General features: G+C 41.4%; 1 protein-coding gene across 3 annotated transcripts in view; it reads left to right on the forward strand.

Annotated features, from left to right (window-relative positions):
* MOB3B (MOB kinase activator 3B) overlaps window positions 1-18,467 on the forward strand; it is an 89,642-nt gene that overhangs the window by 17,597 nt on the left and 53,578 nt on the right. Inside the window, exon 1 of one of the 3 annotated variants that reach the window (XM_039347815.1) lies at window positions 17,587-17,737. The exons of the other annotated variants lie outside the window; for them this stretch is intronic. The gene's annotated coding sequence lies outside the window, so the exon portion shown is untranslated. Of the gene's footprint in view, window positions 1-17,586; window positions 17,738-18,467 lie in introns of those variants that run through there. 3 annotated transcript variants of the gene reach the window in all.

Genomic DNA, 18,467 nt, shown 5'->3' on the forward strand with positions numbered 1-18,467 from the left:
CAATAGTCAGATAAAAGAAAATTGAGTCAGAAGCAGAAATGTAATTTGGGAAAGTGACCCAGACTTGACTCTCCCTACTTCCCTTGAAGATAAAGGGAGAGGTCCATTCAACCTTGCAAGATTCTATTACTGTATTATAATAAAAGTAGTATTTCCTAGTCTGGTCTTCCTTGAAGGACTTGGATATGGGGAGTTTTCTGGACTACTTGTGAAAACTGGGAATGAGAGAGACTGTTCTGCAGTCTTCAATGTTGAAGTTGGTGGGGAATGAAGGGACATGTCCTTGGTTCGTTTCTTGTCCAGTGCTGCAGGGTTTAGCCCTCTCTCTTGTTATTTGGCATCTGCTTGAAACCACTGGCAGAGCTCATCCCTGGGCTCAAAGTAAAACATCATCAGTATGTTGATGACACCAGTAGTACACTTCAGCTCCTCCTTCTGCCAGACAGAATGAGGATATTTTGGAAGTCTTGATCCAGTGTGGAGCCTGTTTGGGCTTGGATGGGCTGTAACAGAGTGAGATTGAACCCTAACAAGTCAGAATTGCTAAACACAATTTCATTTTAAATTCTGGATGGGGTTTCATTTCTGCTAAAAAAGTAAGTCCATCATATGGGAGTTATTGATTCATTGTTACAATTGGTTGCCTGGGGGGGGGGAATCATGACAAGAGGAGCTTCTGCTCTGCCTTGGCTGATATAGTCATTGTAGCTCTAACTGGAGTGGGAACCCTTGCCAGTAATGATTGACATCATTTTCACCACTCAAATGATGAAAACAAATAGTTTAATTAGAAAATCCTTGGAAGAATTTGGGGCAGAATTCAGTGGCCCACAAGCTGATGTATGAGAGCCACTATAGCCACTTCATGCTGGTATCACACTACAGCACTGGATTCCAATAAATGCAATTCAAACTGTTGGTTTTAACTTTTGAAACTCTTTCTCCACAACTATTAGGTCCACCTAGAGTTGACCTTTCTGGCAGTCATTTGAGGTAGGGTAGTGTAGAATGCCCCATATTTTTGAGCTTAAGGGAACGGAGGTTTTTCTCTGGTGGTCCCTAGTGTTTCATGTTGCATCTACCTTGGCATCTTTCAGGAAGGTCTTGAAGATGGAGCTCTTGAACCTAATACTTAATTAGAATTAGGATGCCATCACAGTTTTATAATTTTAGAGAATGCCGAAGTAGTTTTATTGTGTCAGTTTTACGTTACTGTACTGTAAATTGCTGGGAATTGATTACAGCCAGAGGTTACTTACTTAACAAGGTTTGTATGCTACTCAGTTCCAAAATCCTTAGCAGCTTAAATCAGGCAACAAAAAGCATTAAAATGTAATCTTAGTAATTAACAGCACCATCTGTTGAAGATAGGTCAATCCTCATTGTCCCCATGCATTTTCCTGAACAGCCATGGAGTTAAGGCTCTTTTGAATCTCAACAAGGTAGGGTTGATCCAGATATTGAAGAACAAGCTGTTCCACAGAAAGGGGCCATCAGTGAGAAATGTATCTTTGTGATTCTTTAGATGGTGTGTTCTTGATGATGGGTCCCTTAACAAGTCTTGTATCCAACCAGAGGAGGTGATGTTAAAAATATCCAGACACTGAAATATCTAGAACAGACATGTCAAACTCATGACGTCACATGATGTCGCGCAACGTATCGGGACTGTTTTGCCATTGCCAGCAATGGGGTGGGCGCAGCTTCTGCATGACGCATCCAGCCCGTGGGCCGGCAGTTTGACACCCCTGATCTAGATCTTTAAAAATACAACCAGTACCTTGAACTGAACCCAAAAGCAGATTGGCAGCCAATGGAGCTTCCATAGCACTGGTATCCTATGGACAAATCTAGATATACAGTACCCATAACTACCTGGATTGCTTCATGCTTCCACAGCTGAAGTTTTCAGATGATCCTTAAAGACAGCCCCGTGTAGCGCAAACAACAGTTGTCTGACTGTAAAGTGACAGAGTGTTGAGTAACTGTGACTGGAAGGGAGGTTAAATCTGATATAATTCAAGACAATGTGAAGACCAAAATACCACAAAGGTAGAAGTGGTTTTCAGTGGAAACCAGCACAGATTTACTCAAATGACTCACTGATTCAATAACCGATATTTACATTTCCAAACTCAACATGGCCCAATAATATCATGGCCACATTCAGACTGTTGCAGCTATATCCTATTAAGACTCATGTTTGGCTTTATTCATAACCATTTATTCCTTCTTTGGTGTTCATCACCTGAACTGGAGTGATGATAAATATGGAGGAACACCTTCCTAGCTAGCTTCATCATTACCGTATTTTCCGGCGTATAAGACGACTTTCTAAACCCTGAAAATCTTCTCAAAAGTCGGGGGTCGTCTTATACGCAGGACTATATGGGTAGCTGTTCTCTGAATTTAAAACCAATCTGCCCCCTAGTGGCCAGCCCTATTTTTTTTACAGAAATAAGCACTAACACAGTGGTTCTCAACCTTTTTAATGCCGCGACCCCCAACAGGTCGTAAGTCGAGGACTACTCAACCGGTCGTAAGTCGAGGACTACTCAACTGGTGCAGCACCGTTTGCAGAATGGGACTTTTGGCGGGCTCAGCAGGGCAGAGACAGCTTGGACAATTCCTATTGGCTTTTGAAAGCCAATAGAATTAGACTCTATTCAAGAGAGTCTATTCTATTGGCTTTCAAAAGCCAATACAATAAAAGGGAGTAGCACAGCTAAGGAAAAGGGGGAAAAAATGGCAGACTGCGTTGTTTGGTGACCCCCGTGAAATGGTCGTTCGACCCCAAATGGGGTCCCGATCCACAGGTTGAGAACCACTGCACTAACAGGACAAAGCTTTCTAGCAGCAAAGGAATGGAGCTCCTATTGTGCTCATCTATAAACAAAAATTCAATATTGTACTGTATTTTCTGGCGTATGACTTTCTAAACCCTGAAAATCTTCTCAAAAGTTGGGGGTCATCTTATACGCCCAGTCGCCTTATACACCGGAATATACGATATGTATGTTTTCAGTTTGAAGGGTAATGGCATGGGATCCTTTGATCATGCAATTTCTTTTACAGTGATTAAACATTTGAATCAAATGAGAGAAATAAAATGGTTGGGTTGAGATAGGCATAAGGTGACTTCTGCTTCTGGAATTAAAAAAAACCCTTTCATTATTTTTCCATGAATAGTACAAAATCCTCTAGTCAGTAGATTTGGTCTGCTGACCTCTTGACAGAATATTTCTTTTGCATTAACTTTGTAAATGTTTTGTCCCAATTCAGCTTTGAGTTATTCTGTCAAACATTTTGGTCATATGGTATAAAACCAGGTGCACTTGGCCATCTGAATATGCTTGACTCATCCTAAAGCAAATATATTATTCCAAATAACTAACATGTTGTTACAAGCTGTATGTTCTTCCATCTGTGTATACTACTAAAATTTAGCAAGACAATACGTATAGTGTATGTCATATTCTTCAGCTGCTTTGCAAACTCTGATTCATAAATGAACTGTCCAAAATACCAGTGTGTCATATGCTTAGTCAGCCGCTTTAGTTTTATCCTATCACTGTCCTTGGCTGTGGAAGTGGATTGCTATTTCTTTCTTCTCTGTTCTTTTTTCAACTTTTTAGTCTAGACAGCTACTAGAGAAAAATTACTGGGTATCTGCTGTTTAGTATCTGAGAAAGATTTTTCTTTTGTAGAGTTATAGTTCAACAAATTAAGAAAGTGGATCTAGCTGGAGAAGGTTGATTACGGTATTTTCCTTAGGGTTAAATGATAATTGATTCATAAGAATCCCCCAAATAGATTTCTGACCAGGTTATCATCTACATTTCATCTCTGAATTCAATTTTTGGTTACTGGGAAATTATCAATTATAAGCATGTTCTTACATATTCCATGTAATTATTTCATGTTCCATGAAATAATTGTAAACATGTTTAACATAGGAATTTAAGAGAGCAATATTAGATCATTGCAAGGACTTGTATATTTTGTTCCTAAGGAGGCCAATTAAGTGGCTATAAGAAGACTACATGCTTCTATTTATGCTGTCTAGTATATATTGGCTTTGATCCTGGAAGTAACATAGCTGTCACGATTAATACCTCTTGAAAGCTCATTGTTCATTAGTTTCAATCTGGTTTTTTAAACTGATACAATTTGGTCTGCCCAGCTACAATTACTAGGGTTTCCCATGCCTTTCCCACTTGTGCTGACCTCTTTACTTGTTTCATTCAGATGCATACATCCATCACAGTTATTTAGCTAAGTGCTAGCTATTTTTAGTTTTAAAGTAGAGGATAAAGTAGGGGTGTTTAACTTTGGCAACTTTTAAGACATAACTGGCTAGGAAATTCTGGAAGTTTAAGTCCATAAGTGTTAAAGTTGCCAAGATTGGACACCCCTAGTATAAAGGTTGGTTTGAAATCATGGTTAGAGAAATAGGATTCAATTTGTGGTTACCTAATCAGCTTGTTTCAGATATAATGCTAATCTCATCTAATATTAAAAATAAAACAAAGTACTATATGGAGTTTTAGAGGGAGAGATATCTAGTGCAGTATGAATAAAAAAGTTTGCCCTGTGTAGATTACTTCTAAAATTGTAAGTCTTAGATTTAATTTAGACGATATATATAGTTCCTTTGTACATCAAAGAACATTTCTTATTCATACAACAATGACTGTCTTTGGGGGGAAAGCGTATAGAAAGGAACCTCGTGATTAAATGATCAAAACTACAAGAAAAACACAATAGATATAATATAAAACTGTGTATATCTTCATGCATAACATTACCTGAATTTCTTTCCACTTTCATGTTTAGTGACTTTACGCTTTTCTGTAAATAAATCAGGTAGACATGTGACATTTAAAGACAAAAGAATTGTTTCTGAGTGGTTAAAAGGAACTCTGAAACTTCTCCTGTCATTAGTTGTCTTGTCTTTTGTGTTTCTTCCTATTTCTTTATTTTATCACAATGAAAATAATATTGAATTTGGTGTCAAAGATTAGGAAGAACTCCAGAATGAATCTTTCTAGTTTTTCTTAAAGATCAGGAGGATTCATGAAGAAGCAGACAAGCACCTGTCATAATGTATCTAGATCAGGGGTTCTCAACCTTGGCAACTTTAAGACTTGTGGACTTCAACTCTCAGAATTCCTCAGCCAGCAAAGCTGGCTGAGGAATTCTGGGAATTGAAGTCCACAAGTCTTAAAGTTGTCAAGGTTGAGAACCCCTGATCTAGATCATCCAAGTGTTTAGATATGATAGCTTTCTGGAAACCAAGCCCATTTAGGAGATATGAGCAGTATTTTATCTGGCCTTTACTTAGATAACAAATGTGGAGAAACGGGTGTTAAGTTCTGACAGAGGAACAATCTAACAAGGGGATCTCTTGGTGATCAACTTTGTGTTTAAATAATATTTATTTATTTATTTATGAGACTTATATACCGCTTTAAGTGCAAGCACTCTCTAAGCGGTGTACACCAGTAAGCAATGTATATATATATTTACATTGCCTCCAACAATCTGGGTCCTCATTTTACCTACCCCGGAAGGATGGAAGGCTGAGTCAACCATGAGCCGGTGAGATTTGAACCGCTGACCTGCTGAACACAGTCAGCTAAAGTGGCCTACAGTACTGCACTCTAACTGCTGCGCCACTTCGGGAATATTGTTCTTTCCCTGTGACTGTGACCAAGTCAGATGATATTATATAGAGAGCACATATATAGAGCAACAAAGATGATTAGGGGATTGGAGACTAAAACATATGAAGAACTGTTGCAGGAATTGGGTATGTTTAGCTTAATGAAAAGAAGGACCAGGGGGTGACATGTTAGCAGTGTTCCAGTATCTAAAGGGCTGACACAGAGAAGAGGGAGTCAAGCTATTCTCCAAAGCATCACAACAAGAAGCAACAGATGGAAACTAATCAAGGAGAATCAACCTAGAACTGAGGAAAAAATTCCTGACAGTGAGAACAATTAATCAGTGGAATGACTTGCTTCCAGAAGTTGTGGGTGCTCTAACATTGGAGGTTTTTAAGAAGAGATTGGACCAATCATCTGTCTGGAATGGTATAGGGTTTCCTGCTTGAGCAGGCGGTTGGATTAAAAGACCTCTAAGGATCTTTCCCTGATATTCTGTTATTCTTCTGTTATATAGCATTCTAGCGAGTGGATATTCTCTCCATACTACACAGATGAAACACAAGGCAAACACTATGATAATTGCTTTCAATTTAACCAGTCTTTGAAAGTGTTGGCTGTGTCTTAAAGTGTTGTGAAACAGAAGTGTTGTGAAATTCCTTGCCCTGTAAGAAATTTATAGTCGAAAGGTAGAACTCATAAGTAGGATTGTTGTACAAGCATTGGCAACGGTGATACCAGTTCCTGTTTTTTGTGATGACAACTTTATTCCTGCAAAAATGGGGACGCTGAGTTCTTTCACAAAGAAACAATGACTGTGCTGCTTCGCTTTAATATGACAAATATGAATGATTCTGAAGAACACAGCCAGATTCTAACTGATTTATAGGGTTGACTCTGATTCTGAATGGACAATAAGAAGAAAGTACCAATCTGCCCCCAGAGTTTAAAGAAGAAACTTTATTGCTCCCTTTCCCCCTTAATCACTTCTTTATTTTATTGGTTTACCCTTAGAGAGACCACCTGCTCTTTATTTAAACATATGTCTAATTAAAATGGTTAATGGCTGGAAAGTAGTAGTTCTTCCAAGGTTATGTCTAAATTACTGCCATAGAAAGGGAAACAGCAAAACTTAATTTAAGAATTACTGGCTGCTTAGAGGCAATAGTATATTTGTGGTCCGAGAGCTGAGAATATCATCTGTAATTTAACAGTTCCTCAGTTTGAACCTCACATAATTTCATGAATTTCTTGGGTGCTCTTAGGTCCGGTATCATTAACCTAATGTTAGCCTGTTAACTACAGTATTTATTTGACTTATAGAAGACTTTGATAACAGCCTTTTCTAAGTCTAGTCCCCACAGATTGCTTTGGCTATTAATTCAGTGGTGGGATTCAAATATGTGAACAACCAGTTCTCTGCATGGATGCCACTTCCGGAAGTCCATTCTGGGCTTGGGCAACAAAAAATTAGCTACCAATTCTGCCGAAGTGCTGCAAACTGGCTGAATCCCACCACTGTATTAATTCCATTAGTCCAAGCCAGTATGGACTGCCAACATAGAAAAGGTAGTCCAAGGCACTAGGAAGAACAGTGGGAAAGGTTCACAATGCCCATACAATACATCAGAGTATTTCCAGATGTGCTGGAATGAATGAATGCAGGTGGTCATCAATTTATGACCACAACTGAGCTCAAAATTTCTGTGGCTAAGTGAGTTAAGTGAATTTTGCCCCATTTTACTAAATGGCTCCTTACATAGCTTTGTTTCTTAGAAGTAAAAATTGTCAGAATTTTGAAATAGATTTGCATATAATACTGGGTTTGTAAAATGTCAGATGCCACAAGAAACTGTATAAAAAGTGCAGTTGGAAGGCGGGTTAGTGGCAGCCAAATCTGATGCTGTCTGTAAAATCTTTGTTGTGGGAAGTGGATATATTTAGATTATTCTCTCTTTGTAATACTAGGTTATTCCAACAAAATGACAAGTCTTTACACCATTCAATTGAAGGGTAGTGAACAGAAGTGGCATTTGGAGAATTTCATTGAGGAAGGAACATTGAGTGAATTGTAATGGAACTCAGATTCTAACATGAATTTATTTTTGCACGTTTTCTTATATTTCTTTCCTTTATGACAACATTCTTTTGAAGTTACAGGTTATGGAATCAATCGAGACCATTTGAAAAAGATGTTCTAATTTTGGAATACTGTCATGGAGCAAGGTTAACCTTTGTTAGCACAAAAGGTTAACCAATGCCAATTCTGACACCCCTAGTCTCTCAAAATAACCAGTCAAGCAGGCCAATAATATATTTTAAGATATCCTTCAAAGGAGGATGTTAGTCTATTATTTAGTTTTGAAAGTTGAAAATGAGGGTCTTTGGTAATATCTCGAGGAGCCATTGGGAGAATTTCTGAACTGGCTGAGAGGTTTTCTGTGTACAGGTAGTCCTCGACTTATGATCACAATTCATCCCAAAACACAGTTGTCCCATTTGACGACCTTTCTTGCCAGATTAGTAAGTGAATCACTGCAGTTCTTAAGTTGGTAACTGTTGTTAAGTGAATCTGGCTTCCCCATTGACTTTGCTTGTCAGAAGGCCGCCAGAGGTGATCACATGACCCTGGGCATACTGCACCCGTCATAAATATGAATCAGTTGCCAGCCGTCTGAATTCTGATCATGTGATCATGAGGATGCTATAACGGTTGTAAGTGTGAAAAACAGTCATAAGTCACTTTTTTTCAGTGCTATTGTAATTTCAAACAGTCATCAAAAGAACTGTTGTAAGTCGAGAACTACCTGCACATTGCTTTAATAAGTCCTGCCCCTCATTGCAGATCATAGTTTTTGAGAGTTTGTTCTGTTTTATCAGACTGAAAATGATTGCCAACAAGCAGCTCTATGCAAATTTGAGAAGCTTGTTTCACTTGCAGACAGCAACATACGCTGCCTTTCGGTACTCTAGGCCTGCTCTGTCATTGGGAAGCTGACAGTTCCTGCTTAAGGTAGTGGAATTCAAGGTCAGCTGCATAGCTGTCCTACTTGGCCTTTTCTTCTTAACCTAAGAGAGGATCCATAGGACCTGACTAAGAAGAGCAGGATGATACTTACATCCAGCTGTCACTATCCAATGTGTGCCAGGGAAGCTTGGGTCATTCAAAAGGAACAGGAGGATTTCATGCAACCGATCATCCTCATGTTGCAGATTCCTGCTCTACAGATCTTGGAATTACAAATAAGACTCATACGTAATAAACTTCAGTTAGGTTAACTAAGCCAAAGTTATTTTTCCTTGCCAGATTGTATCATCAGCTGTGTTTAATGAGGTGACAATAATGTTTCTAGCACTAAATCCCATCCAGCTGGATTTACTAATTGACTGGACAGACAACCCAGTGGGATGGTGATTTGAGGTGGCTTCCTATGAAGAACTTTTAGGAATTAGACTAGTGCCCGTGAATAGAACATTTAACTTATTTGTGTCTTGAAACAGACTGATATTAGATTGCCATGAACCAGAAGGAAAAAAGCTTTCTGTGTTTGGTCTGGAAAAAAAAACAAAAAACCAAATAGTGAAGCTTTTCATAGTATAATGATTATCTTCTGCTAACTGTGTGTTGGTCAAGTTCCTATTAAAAATTCCAAAATAGTGGCCAATGAAAAAGTTAGTAGCTTTTTCCATATTGTTCCTTATGTCCATTATTTGTTTCTAAAACATTTATAGCAGAGGTCCCCATCCTTTTGGGCACCAGGGACTGGTTACATGGAGAGAGGTTTTTCCATGGACTGGAGGGGCCGTGGTTTCATGTACTGCCTGCACCCATGGATGGGGCTTTGCTTGTTTGCGCGAACCGGTTGCTGGACCCCCTGATTTATAGCATCTTCAGATATGCTTAGAGGTTGTTGGTGTTGAGATTAAGAGATTCAAACAGCAAAAAGCAGAATAAAAAATATATTTCTTGACAGGAGCACTTGCATCACTAGGGTGAATAGTTCTTTCTCCAGCACAGGAGATGGAGAATCCACCAATGGGTTAGTTCTGTCTTCCTGCCCATTAGACCATCAGCCAAACTTGCCACGTCTGTCCTGGGCTAGGACACACCCAGTCTTGACTTGGTCTCCAGCCCTACAAGACGTGACAGGTTTGGTTCCCAGCAGGTTGTATAGATATCTTATTGGTGAATTCTCCTCTGAAATACACAGTCATTTTTGGCAGCACTGGGATCAGTGCTGTTCTGAATGACTGTTGGAAAGTAGGAATTTTTCCCTGGGCTCTTGGCAGGAACAGAGGCTTTCATTCTGCCCTCAGAGCCTCCCCTCGCATCCTGCATTCCAACCTCCCGAGGGGGGTGAGATTCCAGCTGCGGAGGCCTCAATCGGCTTCCCCTTTTCCCATTTTCGCTGTTTGCAACAACAAGATGGCCACCTCTTAGCAGGCTAGTTCCAACCTGCCAGGCAAGCGTGCTGACACCTCGTACCAGGAGTTTTATGTGCAAGCAGGTTTCCCACGGCCATAGACACGACCGGACCCCAAAAAGGGGACAAGCAGTCCGCTTCTCTTAACAGTCGAGTGGCCAGGGGAGCAGGGAGACACAAACTATTGCCTTGGCAATCCTCTGCTCCACCTGCTTAGCCTAGCCTGCCAACTGATCCCCTGCCAGAGCTCCCTCTCAGTACCCCTGAGATAGCTCACCTCAGGATGGAGGACTCCACTGTGTCTCAACCTAAGAACACCGCCTCCCCATCTACTAGCCAAAAACGGCAGAAATCCTCCAAACAGGAGGCGGCAGGCAGATCAAAGCCAAGGCCAAGACCATTTCGTTGCAGCATCATAGTATGTCTTAGATGTGACACTACATGCAGCCAGGTTCTCATCTAGGACCATAGCCTCCAACGTCTCAGCACGAAGGATGCTATGGCTCAAACATTGGCAAGCTGACCCAAAGTCCAAGTGGTGTCTAGCTACGGCTCCTTATCAAGGTGGTCAGCTGTTTGGAGAGGCCCTGGCTCCTTATTTGACTGAAAATAAGGACAAGCGGAAGGTGTTGGCCTACGTCAGCAGACGGGCCGACAGGCGTGCTAACCCGTACACCCGCAAGCAGTTTTTCGGCCAGGAATGGGCTTGGGCACCACTCAGCCTTCCCGCCCCTTCATGCCCAGACAAAAATTCCAGAGCAAGCAGCCTTTTCGAGGGGGGGTCGCCCTTACAGAAGATCTAAGTGACTCTCGAGCTGCCCCCCATAGGTGGCAGACTGGCGCTCTTTGCCCACCAGTAGGAAGCCATCACCACAGATTCCTGGGTCCATCAGACCATTCGATATGGTCTGTCCCTGGAATTCATGTCCAACCCCCAGGGCACTTCATTCCTTGCCCCCAATCAAGGAACCCTGTCAAAAGCGGCCTCATGTGGGAGGCCATTCGACATCTTTTGGAGATAAGGGCCATAGAACCTGTGCCGGCTGGTCAACAGGGGTGGGGATTTTATTCCATCCTCTTCGTGGTTCCCAAAGCCTCGGGAGGATGGAGGGCGATTCTAGACCTCAAAGGTCTGAATTCCCACATTGCATACTGAAAATTCAAGATGCAAATACTTCAGTCCATCTTGAGCAGCGTAAGGAACAGAGATTTCCTGATGTCCGTAGACCTCATGGAAGCATATCTCCATATCCCCATACTCCCCAACCAACGGCAGTTCCTCAGGTTCTGTTACATGGGCCATCACTACCAATACAGGGCCCTCCCGTTTGGCCTTTCGTCAGCTCTCAGGGTGTTTACCAAAGTCCTGGCGGTTCTGGCCTCACACCTTCAATTGGTACCAGTGCGTGTCCAGTGTTATCTGGATGACATTCTCATCCAGTCGTCCTCCCTTCAAGCCACCCGGTCGGACCTGACGTTGTCGATCAAGGTCCTTCAGGAACACGGGTTCTCGGTGAACTTTCAGAAAAGTCAGACTGTTCCCTCTACCCGACTCTTACACCTGGGCGCCATCATAGACACACTCAGTTGCCAGGTATATCTATCACAGGAACGTTGGGACAGCATCCAGACCCTGGTCCTCAGGGTATGCAGGGAACGCATAGTGCCACTGGCCCTGCTTTCCCAACTCTTGGGAAAGATGGTCTCATGCATCGTGATAATGCCTTGGGCTAGACTGCATTCCAGGAACCTCCAATGGTTCCTTCTCCCATTCTAAAGGTTGGGCACCAGTTCCTCCAACCAATGGGTAAGGGTTCCCTTTCAGACCCTGCAGTCTCTCCAGTGATGGTCCTCATCAGCAGTAGCCAGAGGATCCTTCAAGGAACCCGCCCGGCTCACGCTTATGACAGATGCCAGTCTGTTTGGCTGGGGAGCGCACCTTCAGTCTCAGTTGGCTCAGGGACAATGGTCCCGAGCAGACCTGAAACACAATATCAATTGGTTGGAGCTCAGAGCCATACACCTGGCTCTCCGCCACTTCCGCAACAGGGTTGTGAGGCAACACATGCTAGTCCTTACGGACAACATGGTGGCAAAGGCCCACATGAACCAGCAAGGGGGTACTTGATCCAGGTCCCTCATGGCCGAGGCCCAGGCATTGGGCTCCTGGGCAGAGACCAACCTGTCCTCCCTCAGAGCCGAACACATCTCGGGGGAGGCAAACCGGCAAGCAGACTTTCTAAGCAGGTCGACCATGGACCATTCCGAATGGCACCTGCACCCGGACCTCTTTGCGGAGATATTGCAGAGGTTCGTACAACCAGTTATAGACTTGTTCGCTTCTCTGACGAACTCCCAATTCCTGAGATTCTTCTCCCGGTTCCCATCCACAGGGGTGGAGAGAGCGGATGCACTCCGAGGTCCATGGCCAGGGGGTCTGCTTTACGTGTTTCCCCCTCCCCCTCTGATTCCGGCAACCATCCGCAAGATGCTGCAGGAACGGGCGGAGGTTATACTCGTGGTCCCGTATTGGCCACGAAGGCCATGGTTCATCGACCTGGTGAATCTCTCCAGATCTCCTCCATGGAGGATCCTCTTGGGTCACGTGTCTCTCAGCCAGGGAGTTCTACAATACCCAGAACCCCAGTGGCTGCAGTTAGCCGCCTGGCACTTGAACGCCGGATCTTGACCCGGGAATCATACTTGACAAGAGTGATTTCCATGATTCAGGTCTCCCGATGGCCGGTGACAAATCGCATCTATGACTCCACATGGAGGAATTTTTGCAATTGGTGCGAGAGTAGGCAACTAGATGTCTCAGACATGACAATTCCGAGCATCCTGGACTACTTGCTCGAGGGCCTTGACGGGTTTAGCACCTATTACCATCCGCAGGTAGGTTGCAGCTCTGTCCACCTTACTTACCTGCGCCAATTCGGCTCCTTTGGCCCAGCATCCCAGGATACTCTCCTTTCTCAAGGGTGTCACCAACACAAAACCTCCCATGGTACATAAGTATCCTTCCTACGGGCCCTCACCAAATCGCTGTTTGAGCCTATCAGAACTTGTACTCTGAGGTCCATGTCTCTCAAGGTTACTTTCCTGGTCGCTATCACATCATCCAGGTGCATCTCTCGGCTCGTGGCACTGTGGGTCAGGAAGGACTTCTGCACCTTTCACCAAAACCAGGTGGTCCTCAGATTGGACCCTACCTTCATTCCTAAGGTCAACACCCTTTTTCATAGGGCCCAAGAGATCGTTCTGTCGGATTTTTGCCCTAATCCGTCCCATGCCTTGGAAAGGCAGTGGCACACACTGGACATTTGCAGGGCATTACACTACTATATCAAGCGAAAGGCGACCTTCCGCAAGTCTGAAGCCCTCTTCGTTTCCTTTCACCATGCCTCTAGCGGACAGAGGGTGTCTGCCTCAACCATAGGCAGGTGGATCAAGGCTTACATTGCGGCAGCGTACCAGTCACACTCCCTGCCAGTGTCAGGTCATGTCACGGCACATTCTACTCGCAGTACTGCAACCTCTGCGGGATGGGCCACACAGACTTCCATCGAGGAGGTTTGCAGGGCTGCGACATGGTCTTCGCCTTCCCCATTTGTATGGCATTACAAGATAGACCAATTTGCATCTGTGGACGCATCCTTTGGAAGGAGGGTCCTCTAGCAGGTGGCTTCTGGGGACATGGCTCTGGCCCCCTCTGTTTCCCTCCCATTGGGACAGTGAGGCTTTGGTAAGTCCCATTGGTAGATTCTCCATCTCCTGTGCTGGAGAAGGGGCATTGTTTTACCTGAACGCCCTTTCTTAGCACGGAGATGGAGAATCCACTCCCACCCTTAGGGTCAGTTAGGCCGTATTAGGGGTCTGGGAGCCAACACATCGGATTGTCATCAGCTGCTTTCGCCCTTGTCAAAACTGGGTGTGTCCTAGCCCAGGACAGGCATGGCAAGTTTGTCTGACTTGGTCTAATGGGCAGGAAGACAGAGCTAACCCATTGGTGGCTTCTCCATCTCCGTGCTGAGAAAAGGCGTTCAGGTAAGACAGCGCCCCGAATCTCTGACTTCAGACATCAAAGCTGTTCTCTTTCCTTGATCTCCAGAAGTGCTGTCTAAAGCAAGTGGATTTAAATTAAGATTTCTATGTATTGTTTTAATATTTTATATGGCATTTTTACTAAAGGATTGTAAGCCACTTATACTCATCTTTGGAAGGTGAGAGGCATATAAATTTAATAAATTAAGTAAATAAATTCTTCATGGTAGGCTTAAACTTGAGACCATTAGCTCCAAGGTTAGTAAAAGGACCCCCAAAATGAGTTTGTTGGTTTAGCTGTGACTAGAATCTAAAATAGTGCGGGATGTATGTATATTTTTAATACATTTGCTTACCATACCTTGCAGACCTCAGCTCTGTCACAATATTAAAAAAAAAGAAAAGCATGTAACTATAGAAACAATAAACTGAAAGCAAACACATATCCTTTAAAAGAACAAATGAAAACGATTTCCTTACAATAAAAATACCTTTGTATTAAGAGAAACAATTTATAATTCCTTATGGGACAGGGAAGCAGATAAATACACATCCACTGAAATACTTGCAGATGGACCTTTCGGGGTTAATCCCAAATATTACACCCTCTATGATAAATATGATAAAGCACTCTCTAATGGTATGTTTTAACTGACATCCTAGTCAAAACATTCTAGCTGCTATGTTTAATGTTGATGTTGATTTGAAAAGTTTTTTAAAATATTTTTTGTATTTCTTCTCTATGCAGCAGCTGCTCTCCATTTGGAAAGGCTAGTCCAGGGGTCTTCAAACTTGACCCTTTTATGACTTGTGGGCAGCGTGCCTTGCTGAGGAATTCTGGGAGTTGAAGTCCACAAGTCATAAAAGGGCCAAGTTTGAAGACCCCTGGGCTAGATAAAGGGCTCCATGTATGAAATGCCTGAAGTTGCCTCTTGACATTTTTATCAGAAATTACCCAGTCTTTCTACTATATCAAGGATTCATTGCAGCATATTACAACATATGAAAATATGATACATTATATTTACTTCACCTTCCTATATTTCACTTTTAAGTTTATTTAGCGTGGGCTACACATTTTATAGGAAACTACTTTTTAACGAATTCCATTCTTTGTCTTATGAGTATTTGGACTTGAATTTAAAATGAATTGCCGATCAGTTGTTGAATTTCTCATTTGTTAATCCTTTTATAGAAATTAACACAAATATTGCTAAAGAAATAATTATAGATATGGTAAATATTTGCTAGGAGTAAGCATGCTACTATTGGATTGTTTCTCCCTTGGAATTCAAGTCTTCTTTTTTCTAAATCTTACATCAGGGGTCTTCAAACTTGGCCCTTTTATGACTTGTGGATTTCAACTCCCAGAATTCCTCAGCCAGTTGAAGTCCACAAGTCATAAAAGAGCCAAGTTTGAAGACCCCTGTCTTACATTATTATGTATATTTATAGTACATTTAATGTATTCTGAGCACGTTTCAGAGTTGTTGAGATGTGTTATTTATTTTATTTATTTAGGGTATGTCATATCATACATGGACTTGCAATATATAGTAACATTTCACCTAGATCAGGGGTGTCAAACTGCCGGCCTGCAGGCCAGGCGCATCATGCGGAAGCTGCACCCACCCCATTGCCGGCAATGGCAAAACTGTTCCGATACATTGCGCGACATCACATGACATCGCAAGTTTGACATGTCTGACCTAGATCAATAAAGCACAATAAAATTTAAATATTGAAAAGATACCAATGAGATGTGTATTATAATGTGATGTTTTCCTTTTTTATCAGCAATTATTATTCATGCTTTAAGTGACACAAGTTGGATTTAAAGATGAAGAGTCAAGGGTTAAAAAGTATTTGGGTATAAAATCTTTTGGCAGGGCAGGGTAAAGTTGTATCCTGAAATAGGAGATTTGTTCCTGATCCAGTAAGTGGAATTTGAACAAGATAAAGAACCAAACCAATATAAAGCATTTCTGCCTCTCAGAATTGGCATAGGCAATTCCACAAACAATGTGTTGTCAAAATAGTTGGTTTTTCCTGTTAGTGGAAGGAGGTACCAGCTTATACAAGCACTTTTTGAAATAATGACACAGATTGTTTCACAGTTCCCATAGCCTCGGGTAACTGTGTCACTTGTGGCCTTAGAGTATTCAGTCCAGACACAAGAGAGGTTGTCTAATTGTTAATAAGCATGAAACAAAGGTCAAGTGCTAATATAGCAGCATCTGTAGAACTCTAAATAATTGTTGCAGTCAGAAGTACACAATGGCTATGCTTTTCCCCCCTTTTGGGAAGGATGAGGTAATATACTGTTGGTGTCTTTTCCTTCCGTAACAGATATTTTTATCTGGTTAAATGTTCATATGATTGCATGAAAAATATGTAAAAAGCTCTATATGGTCGCATGCAGTGTCATAGTAAAAACCATATGGTTTCATTTATTATTTTTGGGTACACATAAGATATTATCAGAGTTTCTAGCCACATTATTTTTATCTTTGGAAATCCATAAGTAAAATAAAGAGTAGTAAAATTGGATTGGATTCCTCCTTTGTCCCATTCCTTCATTTTGTGGCCTATTTATTCACTTTTATTTATTCGATTTTTATCCCATCTTTATTACTTGATAAGTAACTCAAGGTGGCAAACATATCTAATACTCCTTTCTCCTCACAAGTATTTTGGGCTGAAAGAGTGTGGTTGGCTTATAGTCAACCAGCCAGCTTTCATGCCTAAGTCAGGACAAGAATTCATAATATCCTGGTTTCAAGGCCAACACTTTCACCATTACTCCAAAGTGGGTTTTTTTTAGGAAACCACTCTCTGATACTGGAGGAAATTTAAGGATCTGGCAGCAGCAATAAAAACAGAAACCCTAACCTGAAAAAGGCTATGAAGGAAGCTAAGCTTAGTCATAATCTTCCACTTTACATGTTTCTAGAAGAAAATCTAGTCATCTAAGGACTGCTGAATTTTAAAAGAAGCTGTGATAGAATTACCCTTGGTATCCATAGCACCTGTGCAAACTTCCCATTATATTTCATGAGAATTTTTGTCATCTCAAAGTACTAGCCATTTAACCATAGGCAATTTTGCTGTTGTTACTCGGCTTTGAGATTGCAGCATCTGCCTGAAGTAGCATCAAGGAATCGATAGATGAACAATATTTGATGGCCAGAACGATAGATGAACAACATTTGATGGCCAGAATGATAGATGAACAATATTTGATGGCCAGTATTCTAATAATGGTAGAAAACAGATCTACACACATCCTTTCTCAATTGGTTTTTTTAAATGTCAATGTCTCATTTCACATGAATTTGTCATTCTTTTAGGGATCTAATGATTAATTTTGCATTCAAGTCCTTTTAGTCTCAATACGACAGAACACACCAGTGAGCTTCAATTACATTGGACTTTTGAACTAATAAGTAACTTATCTTCCTGAACTGCTGCTTAAGACAGATTCTACAATTTTGCTATGATCTATTGTTGGCATTTTGCTGCTCTTCCTTTGGGACTGTCTAGCCTATCTAAATAGTGATATTATGATTAATAGGAGGGGAAAAGTCATGACAACATCTTGAGGTGAGAATGAAAATCAACAAAACTTATTATTTAATTGCTGGTAAAACTGCTTGACCCCAGGGTACATGGATTTCCTTTGGAACTATGTTAACACGTACTATATCCTTTCTGAGGCTAAATATATAAGGTGTTTTATGAACTAACATAGCCAATAGGAAGTCTGTATGTGTAAGGTCAAGTGTAATAAATCTAGTTGATTGCAGAACATCTAGAATTTGGGTTGCAGTAGCATCTATTTTCTACTAAATTCTATAAATTATAAGAAACAAGTTTATAGAAAATGGCAGGATCTCAGTTTATATAGAGAAGAAAGGAAGAAAAAATAGTGATATTTACAAAACAGGCTTGCCTTTTTTTAAAAAAAATACTATCATTAGAAAGAGGTTTGGAATGATCTCAGAATCCCGTGAAAGTCAAATGGTTTGTGTGCGTGTGAGTATGTGCATGTTTTCCCTTCAGTTTCCTTAAATGGAAAGGGGGGAGAAAAGATAATTTTTTTCATTTACTAGTTGTCATCTACTATTTTCACAGCTCTGTCTTCAATTATATTCTTTGTGGTTGGTGAACTATAAATTTTGATGAGTCAACTGATTTATATCCCAAGGGACAGCAAAAAAACTTCAAAACAACGTCTCCAGAATTAATGCATTAAAATTGTGATTGCTGTTATTATTAAGTGTCTTGTCTTTTCAACTGTCTTTCGCTTTCCAGAGAAAACAATAAGAAATAC

Source organism: Crotalus tigris, unplaced genomic scaffold (genome assembly GCF_016545835.1).
Source record: "Crotalus tigris isolate CLP2741 ecotype Arizona unplaced genomic scaffold, ASM1654583v1 scf7180000018101.4720394464:4744507, whole genome shotgun sequence".
In the NCBI taxonomy this organism is placed as follows: Eukaryota; Metazoa; Chordata; class Lepidosauria; order Squamata; family Viperidae; genus Crotalus; species Crotalus tigris.